Genomic DNA, 16,507 nt, shown 5'->3' on the forward strand with positions numbered 1-16,507 from the left:
AAAGTAGATACATTAATAGATTTTCAGGGTGGAATAGACACACATAACAGGTGCCACTTCTACTTAAGACACCCAATACGTAGGAAAGGATCTTGCCCCCCAAATCTATTCAAACTCAGTGCAAGTCACAGTGGCTGCCAGTCATCCAAAATCACAAAGAACAAACAGGTCAAGTGTAGTGTTGCTGGGAGGCAGAACAACACAGTTTAAGATGCATATTCAAGTTACAGTGCTTTCCATTTCCTGATCTACAAGTTTCAGGAAAGTACCCCACAGAGGGCAGTCCTGCATCTGCTCCTGCAGCATCCTTTTACAGAAAGTAGGTATGCTTGATGGCCTGGCTATTCTGAATATCAGTTTAATGTCATTACCTACATTTGAGATGTTAATCTAGTGGTGGGCAATTATTTGGACTGGAGGACCACTTAATGAATTTTGGTGAGCTGTTGAAGGCAGCACACAAAACTAATAGCGTTTAACAACAGCTATACTTAAAAATTATTGTGGCATTTATAGTATAAAGCAGTTAGAAACTTTCAGAAGATATAATTTTAACAAATTATGGATAATCAAACAAGTTAAAGAAAAATGAAGAAACACACTCAGGAAAACTCAGGTGGGAGAAGCCGACTCCGCTGCAGGGAATGCTTCCGGGGAGTAGCTCCAACCCTGGCTTAGCTCCCACCGGCTGCTGGGGGAGCCAGTCACTGGCAGCACCGGCCGACGGCTCCTGTCTAGTACCTGGCGTATCATAGCCTCCCCAGACTCATTGGCTCGGCCCCAGCCCCAGTTCAGTCAGCCAGCCTAGGGAACTTGCATGATCCACATGCTAGTGGGGGTGAGCACAGGTAGCACCAACGGCAGCACATCCCAAGACTGGCTGCAGACATCCAGGATGCGCAGGCAACTCCTCTGGCTAGGCTACAGGTGGGCATGTGGCTCCCTGCAAGTGATGGCAGCTTCCCAGGGCTAGTCCTACGGGTGGCCCCATTCCTTGATTCCCCATTGGCAAGTGCCGCTGGCACCAGCACTGCTGCGATGGGAGATACAATATGTATAGATTTTTTTTCTTTTTTGCTAGATGCAGTAGCAGGCCACGTGAAGTATTTTACCTACCTGTCTTAATCTGTTAGTCTTCCAACAGGTTTTCTTTCATAATCCCAATTGAAATTCACTGCTAATCCCTGCTTCTCTACAAACTCATCAAACTTCTGTAACATTTCTTGAATGGAAATGTTGGCTGCAACGGTTTGATCTGACAATGATGGAATCTCTTTTAAAAACATTTACAGTTGTGTTATTTCCCAAACAATGCCTATGGGACACAGATTGAACATGTTTATAGCACAGCTTTTGCCATCAAGCTGCCACACATCAAAACTTTCTGATGACATGTGCTAACTTTACACCCAAAGACAACAAATTTAAACTATTTAACCAAGATGCAATGAAACGGACCTGTGTGCGCTACGGCCAAGATCGGGGGGAGAGGGGGAAATATGTTGAACTGACCTGAATAGTGCTATAATATTATCAGGAAACAAGATTTACTTCATTTAAGAGAATCCTGACCACTGAGATTCTGTTTCATTCTTGTCTTGACACAAGTTGATATCTCATTTCCCCAAAAACGATGGGGAAAAAGCACGGAGACGAAAGTGCAAAGACAAGATTCTGCAGCAGCTAATAGTTTTAGAATTCAGATGCAGCAGTGCTTCTGATTTTTCCATCCATCCAAACATGGGATTCCCTGGAAACAGGAAGACCATGTATTCTGGGCATCCCCTTTAAGAAACCCATACCTGCTCTCTGGCCCCCACAGACGGGATGGAAAATTCCAATGCATTCAAGACTTTGTGCCCACATCCACTTGAAACATTGAGGACCACAAAGACGCTGTTCTGTACTTTGTCTATCCAAACTATACACCACACAGTACTTCAACCATTGTTGTTATTATATCCTCTCTGGTAGCTGGGTCATATCCTGTATATTTTGTTTTTTCTCCTCAGTTGCTGTCCTATTACACAAGGTTAAAAAGGATGAGATAACATTTAGCACTGATAACCTCATCCTTTAATGGGAGGAGAATCCACTGTGTTTAAGGATAAGTTTAAAAAAAAATGAACAATGCATTAGAACCTCCTGTAGGTAACTATCTGGGAACCTTTGTTTTTTAGTCATAAATCTAAGTTCTACTCCTAAGGACTTGAGCACCTGCAAAACCTGAGCAAAGCTTCCTCACTGGATCTACAATTATATACATTTTTCAAACTCAACTGTCTAAACATCCAGCTAAGGTATATTTTCATTATGTTTGTTTCTGTTAAATGAGCCTTCTCAGAAGTGTGTGTAGTAAAAGGAGAGTGTTGCTATGATGGTGAGCTTCAGACTGCCTACCTTCTCCTCACTTTGTAAACTGTATAAAGAAGTCTGTTTTAATAAGCTCTTGCACACTTGCAGGTCTGAAAAGATGAAAATACAAGCAAAGCAGCTGTGTCACTAGGGGAGGAGCTTTGTCAAATAGATTATAAGTTTCTGTTAAAAGCCCTGGGCAATGAGGGGGTAAAATGGAAGCAAGCAAGAGGAAAAAAGTACTACACAATAATCAAAGGAAGAACACTAGGACACTAGAGCACAGCCAAGATCTAACTGTGGATATTGGAGGGACTTTGATTGCTTAAAAAACCCGTTTGTTTTTTTTTGCTTTCCAAGTCTCTATAGTTTAAAGGACTAGTAGGATATCAGGAAGAGAGATTTACATTTGTTAATAAAATGTGGTTAATGAACCTGTTTAATGCTGACACCATGCTTAACAGTATAAAATGCTGGAGACCCTGACAACTAAGAACTGCACAGTCCTGATGTATGGCAGAAGAAAGATAACAGAAGTGCCAGTAGGCAGTGGCAACACTACAGGGAGAAAGAGCAAGTTGCTAAGATGTGAGAAGAACCAACTGGAAGTGAAGCAGCACCAGCTGAGCATGGGCTGCTTTGCCACTGGTTCTCACATAGTACTAATACAGTATTGACCAGGGGAAGTTGGACAGGAGGGATGAGTCTGAATCATGATGAACAGAGTTGAAGTGTTGGGTAGGAAGTCCCACTGGTCAGGGCAGGATTGTTCCTTGTAGGGCTTTATCTGGTTTGGGAATAGTGCACACAAGCAGGTTCCCAGCAACAAAACTAGCTATTGGCATTAAACGAGCAATGGAAATGGAAGAAGAAATGTTGCCCTTATACAATAGTCACACAATAGTTAGCTTGCACACAAGTATCTGGTGTTCAGAAGAACAGAAAAGTTAGTAGGATATAAATAATAGTTAACAGACTTTTTGTACTATTGCATATCAGCTCAAGGTGAACATTTTCCTTCTTTTGCGTAGATATGTCTTCTGCACATTTTTAATTTGGGGTTTATGGTTTGGAGGGATTTCTCACTATGAACATCATTTTCTCAAGCCTCTTTTGAAACAGTCATATTGATTCAGTGCTGGAAAAGTTAAAAGATTAAAGAAGAACATTGTTCAATATGAGCTGACTCTGTACATCCTAATTATAAACCTGGCCTGCATCTGCCCAAAGTTGTTCACTAGATTCAAGCAATTTTACTTACCAATTGATTTTTTTCTATTCTGCATAAAAAAATAAGCATATTCAAAGGAACAAGGCAGATGAAAGTATCTCATGCAAAGTAAACTACTGTCAGCAGGCTACTAACAGTGGAATTACAGTAAAATTTCTTCTTCTTCCCTTCCTCTCTAATTAGAGTTGGAGTGACCAGTCTCAAAGTGAAACCTATGCAGCAGGGAAAGTGGCCACTAAATGATAGGATTTTAAATTCTGTAAAGTAATAGCATTCTGTTTTTGTACTGCCTGTAAGAGCAAAGAATTCTGAAGAACTGTACAAACAAACTGTTACAGACCAACTGAAATGCAGCCTTCCTGGGTAAAAGGATAGGATCTGCACATCACAACAATGAGGAAAAGGACCACTTTGCTTAGGACACCAGGGACCTTCTCTTACACTAAGTGCCCAGGGATCTTTGACATCCTTAAAGTGTAGGCAGGATTTTCACTCATCCTAAAGAGCCACCCTCCCCTCAGAAATGAACTGCACGGAACTCCGATTGGGATAACCTTGCTGGGCTTTGAACTGTAGTTTACATGGAGTCACAGTATTCTGTACTGGAGGTTTAAGGCAGTTAAACTACCCACTCCAGCTACTTTGTGGTATCTCATCTTTAAAAGAACAAATGAGGTAACAGGTTTAAAATAAAGCAAATAAGAGTTAGTATAACTACTATTGAGAGAAACAGTTCAAAAACAGAACAAGAGAACAAGGGACAGAATGGAATTACCACTTCTGGAGCTATTCCATGGTAAACCAAACTCTGCTGACAATTTACTAGCAATGGTTTAGGATAATTAAATCAATACTGTCCTGCAGCAGAGGGACAGACAAGATGGCTCACTAGATGGCCATTCCAACCCAATTGATTCCATGATTAAAAGGACATGCTGTAGCTTTCCTGCTTCTCAGGATAATTTTAATGCAAACTAAAAGTAGCATCAGTGTAACCTGACCTGCTAATGTAAATAGGGTGAAATGAAATATGGCTTGTCACCTCCCCAGACTTAGTGAATGTTTATTTTGAATAACATGCTTATCTGCTCCAAATGCTCACCATCTGTTTTCAGTCTCCACTAAGCTAATATTTTTCACATTGGGAACTGGGAAATGGGAGGAATTACACTGAAATTTTATTATCATCTTCCCTTCTCTTTGAGGTCTATTTGCCCCTTCCCCTTGACAGCATCAAGCCATTTCTATAGAATTTCCACCTTTGCACAGTTCTTTGAGATCCTCAGATGAGAAGAGCTACATGAATGCAAAGCATTAGTATTATTAGTCAGACTTCCTGCAGATGCAATTCTTTGCTACCCTATTCTAATAGCTCAGGAACACATCTGCCTGCAGTCTGATGCTTGATGACTTCTCATTTGCTCAAACTAAATCAGTTTGCTTAGAAAGGAACAAACCTTTTGTCACTGCACAAAATAATTATATCAAAAAAGTGAAAAAGGAAAAAAAAGAGATACAAAACTTAAAAGAGTAGCATAAAGGTAATGAATAAAAGCAGACTTGGAAAGAAAAACTGAATTTTGTTATAAAATCTTAACCTGCGAGACTGGGGAGGAAAAACTTTAAAAAAAATGTACAAAAGTAAAGATTTTGCATGTATACAAACAGCAATAATTATCTGTGTTTAAAGCAGCTCCATAAGGCAGGAAAATGTTCTGTGAAGGAAGTACATGTTATTCAATTTTACTGTTAAAGAATCTGGGGATTACAGAGATTGAGTGGCTTGCCCAAGGACACATGAGTCTGTGGTAAATCTAGGTCAGTCTAAGCACTGGCTCCCAGTGAGCCTACAAGCCTTCCCCTATATTCCAAGTGGGTTTTATAAAAGGCAAACATGGAAATCTATCATGATGCTTGCTGCATGCATCCATCACTAACTGTGCTCAGTCTATTTTATATTGCAGATTTCAATTTTACAAAACATCAAAAATTTTGATCCTGTGAGATGACATGGGAGTGGAGGGAACCCTGCACCTCTCAGGAGTGTTCAGTACCATACAGGAGTGAGTCACTGAGCTTGGGATAAGCATTTTATAAATAAAAAATAAATACATGCATCTTCATTGCCATCTCATACTCTCCCACACACAGCTGCTTCACTGCCAAGCTCAATTCACATGTAAAATTTAGATAAAAGCAGCTAAAATAGCAGAACATTTTATCGTTTGCAAGCAATCCAGAAAGCAGTTAAGAAAAAAATTATATAATTTTTTTCCTTATTATTAACTGCATTTTACACACACACACACACGCGCAAGTGAATTGCCAATCAAAAATGACAGGGGAAGGGGCAGGGACGAGGACAGAGCGCTGCCACCTACCACCCCGTGCTGCCACTGCCTCCCAGGAGCAGGGGAGAGGGGGGGAAGCTTGCATGTTGCGGCCACCGCCACCCACCATCCCAAGCCGCCCCCATGCTGTGTCCGGCCCCGCGCCACCCATCTTAACTGCTCTGCATCCGGCCCTGCACCACCCCACTCCCGGCTCCGTGTCTGGTCCTGCGCCACCCCTTCCCCCCTGCATCCACCCGGCCTGCTTCACAGGAACCATGCCCTGCCCATCATTCTTGACAGAGTACTGGCTAGAGGCACGCCCCCCCAAGAGCATTATGGAAAGACAAACAGACACACAGAAAGACGGACTAAGGCCCTTTTATATTACACGCACACACAAGTAAACTGCCTGTCAAGAATGACGGGCAGGGACAGAGGACTGTGTACATTTCCCCCCGCCCCCCACCCCCCTTTGGGCTAGGTCCAGGGTCGGGTTCCCTTCCCCCAGGGACGTTTCAGGCCAGGACCGGTCCCCTCCCTCCTCTCTCCCTGGCCACTTCAGGCCAGAGCTGGGGCTTCACCCCCCCCAGCCCCCCTGGTCCATCGCCACTGTTGCCTCAGGCTACAGGAGGTGAGGCCAGCTCTGCTGGCCTTGCCCCTTGCTCCATCGCTACCATCATGGCAGCACAGCCGCCAGCTCCTGTCCAAATGCTTGCACTCTGATTGATTGTTTCAGATAACCAGAGTGCGAATAAAACGTTACAGGCAGACAGACTATGGTTTTTATAATATTAGACTATATAAAATTGAAGGCAGATTGCAGATCCTTATCTATCTCACCTTTTAATAGGTTTTTATGGAAAATCATTGATATACTTGACAGTAAAAACTTATCAGTGATATTTGTTGGACTTCATGATGATGCTTTTTATTTTGCTGTCATACATTTAATTGAAGCATTGTGTGTCAGATGCTGCTTTCTTCCTGCAAAAAGTGCTGCACCCATCAAGACAAGTGACTGGCTCAAGGATTAACAGTCTATGGCAGAGATCTGGCTACACTTTGGCTTACAGATTTGTACCATGTGCAGTGCTTAGCAAATGGACTGCAGCAGAAGTCTGGTGTGCAACCCACCAGCACATCTAGAAGGTTACAGTTTGGGGCTAGAACAGGGCTGGCTAACTCATGATGCACGGCTTGCATATGGTTTGCAAGGGCCCAGCATACAACCTGGGTGAACCCCTGCACCCACCTCTCACAGCTGTGTGCTGGGGGTGGGCCTGCATGGCTGGGGAGAAGCGGGTGGGAGGCAGAATTATGGAGAAGATATTGCTGGGGTTGAAAAAAGTTGGATAGCCCTGGCCTACATAATGGAGAATTGTTAAATGCATATCCAAAGTATGCTGAAAATGATTTCTCTGACTTACTATACACAAATGAAGCTTTTGTCAAGAAATGTTTGTTAATGATTAACATATATCAGAGGATTGATTTTCTATTAAAAAGATCTGTGATGAGCACTGCTTTCCCCACAGTTTCTTCTCATTTAGTGAGCTTGTTATGGAGCTGGACAGGGAAACAGTTAACATGTTTGACTCAGCTCTGGAGCCCATCTAAAATAAAATCATCAGTCTTAGCCTAACTGCAACAAGTCATGAGAGTACATGAATGTGGGCACCAGCAGACACTGGTTAGGGTTTTGATACATCCATGCATCAGCTCTCAATGGGGACAGCTGAGATGATATCACTGTGAAAGCAAACACCCTACTGTCAGCATTAAAGCGATACCAGTGAAGAAGCTGGAAAAAGTGGCAGAAGCAGCTTGGGGAGGAGACCCTTCTAGGAGAAGCCCAGGCCTCCAACAAGACTGTAAGGGTTCCTGTTACTTCAGGAAAAGCAGCCTCCCACTTTCAGGTGCTCTATAATTTACTATCATCACTGTTAATGCTGGATGAGAGCCAACATAAAAAATATGGGCCTGTTCATCTACTTGCAAAGGCCCAAGGTGAGGATAGCATGGGCTATATGTTTCAGCAGGAAACTCGGCACTGTTATGGCTGTCCCATAACATTTAATTTCTGCATTTAATATCCCCTCCAATTTCTAATTATTCAAACAACATGTGAAAGTGGATGCAGGGTAAGCAATCCCCTTATGAAAATATACTCAGGGTATGCAAAACTTAGTAATGAATGGAAGCAGTGAAGCTGCTGCTGCCCATCCTTCCCATTTCTTAGCCACTGAAAGCAGCCAATAAACCTGTCTAGACTTTGCGCCTGGATTTTGGCACCGACAGAATGATGAAATACCTCTGAGCCCCTTCTCCATGGAAACTTGCTTCCCTCCAAAAAGGAACAGTCCCACCGTCATTAAGAACTAGCTGCCCACCACTATAATCAGAGATAAACAACAGGACACATTCTGGGCCAAACATGGTTGAGCAAAAGAGGAAATCCTTGCTAATTAGCTTGATTAGTTATTGCTTAAACATCTTGTTAATGTTTACTTGCTTTACTATGCCATATAGGGTTACAAGATTTTCCCTTCTTTTTTTAAAACAGTATCTCTGATGTAATATTAAGAAATACTTACTCTTCTGCACTATTTACAGATGTAATTTTTCCTTCAAAACATCAGAAAAATACAGAACAAGAGTAAGAAATATACAACAGACAGCAAACAAAAAAAAATTCCTTAAAAAATATCTTCTTGCTTTGCTGGTTTCAAAATATTCCTTCTGCAATTTAAACTATTCAAGTGCAATGATGATGGCTGGAACTAACTTTCCAGATGTGAACATCTGTGTCTCATTTGCCTACGTGAAGAAAACATGAGGAAGATTAATGACTGGAGTCCAGTGGAGCACAGACAAGAAAAGGAAAAATGGGATACAACATAGGAAGATTCAGAGCAGCAGTTTCTACTGCTGATCCCTCATCAACTCTAGATTTTAGGTTATTTTATGGTCATTTTCATGCTCATACATGGAAAGCTTATGCATATAAAACTGCTGCATAGAAAGAGTCCAGTGGTGATATTTACATTAAGTGTCATGTGAAAGGAAAGCAAAACCTTAATGTGAAATGTTAAAATTACAATAATCTCATTTCTGATATAAAGTGCCCTTACTGTATGTGTTAATTGTATAGAAGTGTGAAGGAAACCAGTTTCTCTTACTTAAAAAGTAAATTGGCTTTGAGTTGTTACCCTCCAAATTATCTGAAATTACTCATGGCACAATACAGCAAGTGTGTTTCTGCTACATGTAATATTACAAATGTTGGGATTCTCTCGAGTTCCATGGAGCTGAAATGACAAGTCTGGATGCATTGTGGATGCTGCCATTTAGAGTGCCAAGGCAGCAACAGTTGCGCTGAAATATTAGAACCGTCTGCTGTACCTCTCATGCCATTCCTTAAATTCCATGCCCAATTGTACCTTTAGGTATGTTTTGTAGACCTTGTCTTACCTAAATCCTGCATCTCATGGAGATACTCTGTTCATTTAGGCCCTAATTCAACAACCATTTCATGAAGGCAAGCCAGTACCCTTGAGTTCACTGGCTTCATATACCAAAAATTCCTTATATGCGAGGTAAATTCACTCTTATGCGATCGGTGTGGTGGAAGCTCACAGTCAGCTGCTTTGTGCGGTGCACTGTGGGAGTGACGCGCACCAAAATATAGTCTCCTGTGTGGATCTGTGCTCCTAGCTCATTGTCTGCGACACGTTTCTGTAGTTGCCATCCCCATTCTGACAGTGCCCTGTGCTTGTTTGTACTGTCTGCTGTTCGTAAGTACCAAAATTTGTTTGTAAAAGTCGTAAAAATGGGCATGGGGGTCAGTATAGTTGAGGTCTTGGCACATAGCCCTATTTGTTACATTGTAAAGTATGTTCCCTTTATGCAAACTTGAGTTATGCACCGTTTTCCAGGAATGCATGTACAGCATAAAGCGAGGGAAACCTGTAACTTCATGTGTCGTCTTAGGTATAGTATAGCTCTTCTGCTTTCTTTCTTTTTTGTTTTTGGTAAAGATTTCACAGTTCCTCAGTATTAGTCTCTGGTTTTGGAGGCCCAATTTGGAGATATTTTCTATTTAGTAGCTGAGTTTCCGCAATAATCAGGAGGTAACTAGCTTTTGTCATCTGAATCCTTTCCAAAGACTGTCACTCTTGCAGTTCAAACCACTGTCCTTCATTGTTACTAAGACTAGCTAGGAAAGGTATAAGATGCACGACAAATAATTTGTTTTTATAATGGCAGATGCAGAAGGTGTTCCTGCTTTCTTTCAAAATTCCAGACATCGCAACTACTTAATCGCTGAATTAAAACAAAATCATGCAAGGATCTGCTGATGTGCTAGGGCAGAGGTGGGCAAAAATATGGCCCATGGGACGGATCCGGCATACGAGGCTATTCTATCTGGCCCGCAGGGCCCCTAAATATTAATTTTCTACTTTTTTTTTAAATCTGTTTTTGGTTCCTGTTAAAAGTGACAGGAACCAGGGGCAGTAGGACTCAGGGGAAGCCCAGCGGGTTCCCACAACAGCAGGGCCCGCCTGGCCCCGCCCCCCGAGGTGGAAGCCCCAGCAGGGACCACGTGGCTGCACCACACTGGAAACTGAGGTAAGCGGGGAGGGCAGGGGAGGAACCTGGGGAAATGCGGCCCCTGCCCCACCCCGCAGCTGGCGCTCCCTGCTGTAGCCGCTTGCAGGCTGCACGGGGCAGTCCTGAGGAGGCACAGGTGGCCCCACGTGGGCTGGGAGTGGCTGCAGCAGGGAGCACTGGACATGGGGTGGGGGAGGGGCTGCTTTTCCCCACGCTCAGCATCAGCTTGTTCCCTGCTGGGGAGCAAGGGGTCAGGGCTGAGCACTGCCCCTTTCCTGTACTGCAGGGCTGGGGGGCACTGGGAGTGAGTGGCTGCACAGAGCCCGCACTGGTGTCCCAGAGCTAGCGCCAGGTGGCAGTACTACAGGGTCCTGACAGGGGCTCTGTGAAGCCGGGCCAGCTCCCCCCTCTCCCTGCTGGTGCAGCCCAGCCCAGCTCCACAGACCCCTACCAGGCTACGCCCTGCTCTGGGCCCCACTGGTGCTGGCCCTGAGACACTGGTCCCAAGATGGTGACCAGGGGGCGGGGCACCTGTCAAGGGGCAGGACTACTCATGTGGCCGTCGACAGCTTGCCAAAACTGGATAACCAGCCCTTCACTCGAAATAACTGCCCACCCCTGTGCTAGGGAGATCTACTGAAAACCCAGAGGTTAGAGTTTTAAGTGCAGCTGCTTTTGACTGAGGGAGATGCTTTTTTTTTTTTTTATTCATACAGTTAAAGCTGTATGGTAGAACAATTGTGTCTTTACACATATTTCATTTCTGTAGAGGAAATTTTTCTGTAGCAGATAACAGCTTTGATGTAGCTACCTACTTAATTTCCAGAAAGTGTGCATGTGTAAGGAAGTAAGTAAATCAAAGTCTAGTTACTGACAATATTTTCCACTCTGGTGATGGTTTTGAGGTAACATTCAGCAAATAATTTTATCAAGCATTCAAAATGACTAATAAATTGTTTGAAACTAAGTTTGATTATGTCTTTCTTGAACAAAAATCTTCCTTCTCTTACTTTTCTGATGAAGCCATTTTGTTGGCTTCTTTATTGGTGTAACAGTATGAATAAAGTCACAGCCTTGGGAAAAGCATTGAACAAGACCTCACTAAGTTTCACTTCACTCTGCAGCCACGAAAAGGAGATGCGTTGGCTCTTAAGTCAGGTAATGAGCTTGATCTGAAATCCATTGAAGGCAGTGGGAGCATCTTTGCTACCTTAAATGAGTTTTCGATCTGACCCATAGTGAAAAATCAAAACAAAAGATGGCAAAGTGAGATCAAGGTCTGCTAGTATAGACATCTGTGTCTATGAGTAACACCACTGAGGGTTCAGGATGGAGCAGAGCTCTGGATAGTCACAGGGGTCCACAGTAGTGAATGTTTGGTATCTTTTCAGCTTCTTCAACACAGTAGTAGGGTTAGGGTTGGTGGAGATGTGTTGGCAGGTTTTGCATCTTTTTAAGAATATTACAAAGAGACCCTATTCTTAAAAAGATCTTCCCAGAGCCACCCATCCTAGCCTTCAAACAAGCACCGAACCTCGCCAACCTCATCACCAGAAGCAAACTTCCTCAAGCCCAGAACACACCAAAAGGATCCAGACCGTGCCAGGACAAGAAATACAAAACCTGCTAACACATCTCTACCACCCCCACAATTACTACACCCCACAACAGAGCCATCAGCATCCCTGGATCTTACAGCTGCACCTCCAAAAATGTAATACACCTCATCCAATGCACCAAATGCCCTGATGGAAGATATGTAGGAGAGACCAAACAACAACTGCGCACCAGAATGAATGCACACCGGAAAGCTATCAAACACAGAAATACTCAATTACCGGTGGGGGCACATTTCTCACAGGAGGGCCACTCTCTCTCCAATCTCTCAGTCCTGATCCTCAAGGGAAACTTACACAACACTTCCCAGAGACGAGCCTATGAGCTCCATTTCATCAACCTGCTGGATACTAGAGATCATGGACTAAACATAGACACTGGATTTTTGATTCATTATAATCTGTCTGGCAACTGACTCCCCAGCCCAGCCCAGCCCCTGGCTTCTTTACTTTTCATTCCATCCAGGAAGAGCACACACCAACTGCTGAAACTTCCTTAGCCCGACGAAGGGTTTTTGAACCCGAAAGCTTGCTTAATAACTATTCTCCAACCATTTGGGTGGGTCTAATAAAAGATATGAAATTCACCCAAGGAACCTTGTCTGCCTATGTCCTTAGACCAACTTGGCTACAACTCAAACCCCTGCTACAAGTGCCAGGCATTTTAATTCAGCACCATTTAAGTGGCACACTACTGTCCCTCATCTTATGAACAGGCGAAACTGATGTTGTCACCATTAATCACATGCCACTTGTGCTCCTTACCTTAGCACCAGACTTGCTACCCTGTCAATTTGCCTATGTATCCAAGGCCGACTAATCATCCAAGGCCGACTAATTCATGTTCATTCTCTTTGGAGAAAGTGCTGGTTCACTTTGGGAGCTAAGTGCATTAACTGCTGCGTGGCTAAAATTCCCTTCTGATCAATGACATGCCTAGGAGTTTTGCCAAGATGACAATTCCTCCTGTCAAAGAGGACTTATCACCATATAAATTGCCCTCTCCCTTGCCCCAACACAATCAGCATGTAGAAGCGCTCCAGAATCCTGCTGAGTTGAAGTCTCTGATGGAACCTGAACAGGAATGCACTTAAGGCCAAATTTTTAAAGGTATTTAGATTATTTACAAATGTCCATAAGCACTGGAAAACTATTAAAAACCTATTCCTTAATGCGATGCACTAAGACTCCCTGGGCTTGATTCTCCTGCAGATCTCAGGAACAGTAGAGAATGAGGGCTGGCCTGACAAGCAGCAGACTGCAGCTCACTATTTTTCAGCCTCCTCAGGTACCTTCCATCACCAGAGAAATGGTTACCACAGAAACCTGTTCTGCCTTCTTCTCTCCAACATACCTATTCCCTGTCCTAAGAACACCTCCCCTTATGTAGCAGAAGTGTTCATATGCAGGAGATGGTGGAGCTTTCCACCAACAGAGGCTACCCTATGTGGAGGAGTGGGGAGCGAGAGATACTCCACAGGCAACTTCTGGCTACTTTTAGTTGTTTCATTGCTGAATGAGCAATGCAGTGCTTTGCTTAGTAGCTCAGAGAATCTGGCCCTGTGGGTCTAAGTATGTATTGAACAACTACAGCAGTTTTATTAAACTTGTTTGTTAAACCTACATTGAAAGGTGAGGCCACCGCATTTATGTTTAAAAACTGGAAGCATTGTCAGAGACACAGAAAAACAGAGAGAAGCCCTTTCTTCCAATTCCTGTAAGCATACTAGCCCTGAACAGCTTGTGAGGGAGAAAGGCTTCAGCTTCAGTGTTAAAAGTCAGAGCCAAAAATCAGGTTTTCAAAAAGTGGACCTAAAGGCACTAAAGAAGCCAAGTCTGTTTGAAAGGCCAAATTTTTCCTCTCTGGCCGCAGTACAATTTATGAAGTGATACCTATACATTTTCTCTAATGATGCATTAGTGAGGCACAGGCCCATCTGTGCCTGGGCACAGGTGAGACTTATCACAATCATGTAAGTGCAGAATGTCTTTCAATTACATTCACCAGACCATTAGGCAAATTAGATTTTCATATGAGAAGATAACTAGAAAGGTCCTCCCCCCCACCTCACACCAAAAGAGACCTTTAAGAATAATAGATTTTATTGTATACATAAGACTTAGATTAACTGCTGGTCTTTTGGATAGAGGTGGATAATCATCTTGCTATTCAAAAGAAGGCTACAGTTGTTGCTTACATTTTTCTTTCTTTTTCTTTAATACAGAATTACAGGCCAATAAAATAGGCACTGTTTCAGTTTACCTACCAACACTGAAATACAGTCACATGGCTGGGGGTATAATGGCAGGATTTGTATCTTCTTCACAACATAGCTGATTCTAGATCAAAATATTACTTACCAAAAGGAATTTCAGTCCATTCCAACCAGATTCTACTCCTTTCACCACTTATAATCCATACCCATCTAAGGCTGAATAAACTACAGATTCTGCTCCTTGTGACTATCAGCAGAATTGTTTGGTAAGGTCTGATGAGTTACACCTGTGCAAACTCACTGAAGGCACTGAGTTCACACAAGTGTCAATGAGGGCATAAATCTGAAAACAACAGGATTATACAGGTGCTGCTGAAGTGTTAATTTTGTCTGCAGCAACTTGATTACTGGTGATGGTTTGCAAAATGGAGAAAACCCAGCTCCTGTCAGAACATCCACAGGCCTTGTCAATTGGGGACATTTGCTCTGCTAACCTCTTGAGGCAACACAGAACCTTGTGATGTCTTTTTTACAGACACTTTCCATAAAATAAATATATTTCAAATACACCATGCACTGAATTGGGTGAGGGTGTTTGAGGTATAGAGACAGGATAACTATTAACAGCTAAATCTCTGTTCTTAATATGAGAACATCTCTAGCAACAACTCACAAAACTGGTAACGTATATTAAAAGCTTTCTGCAGATGACATGCTAATTCAAGAATGATACTAATGGATTAAATATTTGTTTTATAAGTCAGCTCAAAAAAGGGCACCAAGGATCCTCCCCCGTTTTGGAAACTTTCATTCACTTGTGCCTCCTATTGGTTTAGTGAATACCATTTGACATTTCTGTTCACTTAAGTGCAGAGTTCAGATAGCAATAGAGCCACGTGCATTCCTTCCCCCTTCCCTCACATTACTAATTAATTCCTTTCTTAAGAAGTCATGCAAAAATACTTTGCATGTCCTATTTCTAACAAGAGATTTTTACAATCCATAAAAGCAAAATCTTACGTTTTATTCCTTCCTGATCCACATACTTCCCTCTGAAGAGGGAATGCTATTTTCCTAATTACTGTAATTAATGACATTTAGAAAATGGAGATGCTGCTCCAACCCTCCCACCCCAAAGTACCTGAAACCAACAATTATTTATATGAGGGTGAAAGAGACTGGCCCGGGTAGAGTCTCTGTAAGAAACAAAGATGGTTATGTTGGTAGAAAACAGGTGGTTTCTAAATGCAGGCAAGGTTAAGAAACAACACAGCGGCAAGATCAGAAGGTTATACCAACAGCAGTGAGAAGGTGACTGAAATAATCCCCATCTCATTTGCTACTGAAAAGAACATGTGGATTTTAGAACAGTGACATCAGGTAAAGCAGCTTCTTTTGAAAAAGAGTGATACAGTAGGTAGGCACCTTCCCTCTCACAGGCACTCTCAGTAAACACCATATGGTCTGTTAATTTAATTAGGGAGAAGAAACCCCCTAAGTTCAGTATTTGACTTTGTAGGTTTAATAGAAGTGTGAAGAAAGTTGCTAGAGATGTTCTGAAAGGTCGTCTTACCATTCTTGTGTACATTCCAAAATAATTTTCTAAACTCCAACATTTTATCCATCAAGATCCAGAATACCTACTACCGAACCCTTAAAAAGTCTGCCCTGTGAAAACCAACTAGGTACAGTGTTTAATGAATTGGCTACATTTCCACCATTCAGATAAGAAGAAATCTCCGTTGTATGGACTTTAAAGCCAGAAATTGGCCAGCAAATCTAAAAAACTCCAAAGAGGTTTCAGCGATAAATGCAGAAGCTAGAAATATCTTTCATTTTACCCTGGTGAGGAACTACATAGTTAAACTCGTCTGCCCAAGACAGAATGATCTTGGAGAAGTAAGTAGATGAAATAAATGTCCCAAAGGCTGGCAATGAGGCCTCATTTCATCACCAAGTTATTCTTTTACCTGTTGTTGTTATTAAATCTCGGTATGACTGTAGTACCTGTGACTCTGTCATGGTCCAAGACCATGTCCATTATTCTGAGGAATGAACAAACAGAACAAAAAGGTAGCTGAAACAATTGCTTTCAGAGAGATCACTCTGTCCTGACCAGGGATGCCACTGCACCATCTCTCCTCA

General features: G+C 42.6%; 1 protein-coding gene across 6 annotated transcripts in view; it reads right to left on the minus strand.

Moving 5' to 3' along the window:
- CBFA2T2 (CBFA2/RUNX1 partner transcriptional co-repressor 2) overlaps positions 1-16,507 on the minus strand; it is a 117,591-nt gene that overhangs the window by 35,687 nt on the left and 65,397 nt on the right. The window contains exon 1 of one of the 6 annotated variants that reach the window (XM_059733256.1): positions 14,508-14,581. The exons of the other annotated variants lie outside the window; for them this stretch is intronic. The gene's annotated coding sequence lies outside the window, so the exon portion shown is untranslated. Of the gene's footprint in view, positions 1-14,507; positions 14,582-16,507 lie in introns of those variants that run through there. 6 annotated transcript variants of the gene reach the window in all.

The sequence above is a fragment of the Alligator mississippiensis genome, chromosome 9, assembly GCF_030867095.1.
Source record: "Alligator mississippiensis isolate rAllMis1 chromosome 9, rAllMis1, whole genome shotgun sequence".
Classification (NCBI taxonomy): Eukaryota; Metazoa; Chordata; order Crocodylia; family Alligatoridae; genus Alligator; species Alligator mississippiensis.